The sequence below is a fragment of the Plectropomus leopardus genome, chromosome 23 (assembly GCF_008729295.1).
Source record: "Plectropomus leopardus isolate mb chromosome 23, YSFRI_Pleo_2.0, whole genome shotgun sequence".
In the NCBI taxonomy this organism is placed as follows: Eukaryota; Metazoa; Chordata; class Actinopteri; order Perciformes; family Serranidae; genus Plectropomus; species Plectropomus leopardus.
Window position 1 is genome coordinate 17,789,769 of NC_056485.1, and position 1,825 is coordinate 17,791,593.

A 1,825-nucleotide genomic window follows, 5' to 3' on the forward strand; every position below is an offset into this window, starting at 1 on the left:
GGAATGGACCGGAGCACACACACTGGTTTACAGCCTTTCATTGTGCAAACATACTAACGTTTCAACTATGGATGTGTAACGGCGAGAACCTGGTGATACGATACGAATCACGATACAGGGGTTACAATTCAATATATTGTGATACATTGCAATTTTTTTTGTGATCTAATTTTAGGAAAACTGAAAAAAACATACAAAGAACACGCTGCCATATGCATAAAAATGTTACTTTTTTATCAATCAGAACAGTGCGATCTACGTTTGTATCTCAGTTAATAAATCAAATCTTATTTATATAGCACCTTTCAAACAAAAAATGCAATTCAATGTGATTTACATTTGGACTGAAGAAACGAAAAACAAGAACAACATATGAAATAAGCAAAAATGGATCTTTAAAAAACTAGATCAAGTAAAAACCATGTACGTTTGATAGTAAGACACGACATAAACGCCAGACTAAAAGAGAGTAAAGGATCAAATCCTAGAAATGTCTTAAAATCCTTTAAATTGGTCTCGTATGGAGTGAGAGTGCTGCAGATGACAGTAGCAAAACAGACTGCAGTGTAACCACTCGGGCATAGACCTTTTTGTTAAAGAGTAAGATCCTTTTGTTTAACCACAAACAGCTTTGAAATCGCCATCGCCACCAGATTCAATAAAAAAAAATAACATAACAATTTTATTATCATAAAACACATTTCATTTAAAGTCGACAGAGACAAAGTAAAACTCAAAAAAGCTGTGTTTGTTCCTCTTTCCACTGTTGCACCAATCACCAACTCTGGTTTGGTTGAAATTAACCCAAAATTCACCCATTTAGATGTGAAAATATGCTCTATACACGCTAAAATTACGGATCCTTTAAATGGAGTTTGTTGCGTTTGGCGATTACAAGTTTGGGGCTGTTACTGGTGAAACAGTAAGGATCTTACTCTTATATTAAACATTTTAGCTGTCAGACACTTTAAATAACAATCTGAGCCTGTCAGTGGCAAAAAGTACTTTTAGTGGATATAAAGTGACGGTGCACAGTTGCCCAAAGTAATTACATTTCAGCCCGTTTTGCCGCTGCAGCCCTCTCGCTCAATACTTGACCACTTTCAAAAACTGTTGTTCCCATTAGTCACTTGGACATAAAAATATGGGAAAATTGGAAAAAATCTAACATAGCCTTTTTGCTGATCTTTATGTTTTAAGACAATTTGCAAACAGGCGGAAAAACTTGGTGAGTGTTGAGTCTGAACACTGTCTGAAGTTGAGGTGTTCTCCGCGGTTACAGGCTTTCTCGTGTTACCAGTATTTTGTAGATCATTAGGTTAACCAAACCGAGCTGCTTGCAAAACGTCTCCAGTGTTGACACAAAGAGCACTCGCCTGTCGCCTCTGAAAGTGGATGCCTACATTCAAGTAAATATTTAGCGAACGGTGAGTAACGGCTTCTGGCAGTGTGTCGAGCCTTGTAGCTGTTCCTAAAAGTCAAATAAATTTTTAATATTAAGCAGTTAATCATCGCAGGAGAGAGCCAATTTGGTGTCAGCATTTTTAACATAGTGACACATCATCAGATACACACACGGATATCCTTGGTGGCATTATTACATATGTTATGCTTAAATGTTAAACATAAAATGATTGAAATGTGCAGATTTATTTTGATTTTGATGTCTGTGCACAAATATATACAATGCAGGGCTCGACAATAACTTTTTACGGGACTTGTCCTTTAAAAAAGTAAATTTACTTTGCACTTGTTCAGGCGCAAAAGTCAATTATCAGGTGAAACTATGTTTGTTTTTAACAATGAATAAAGTGTATGTAAAAAA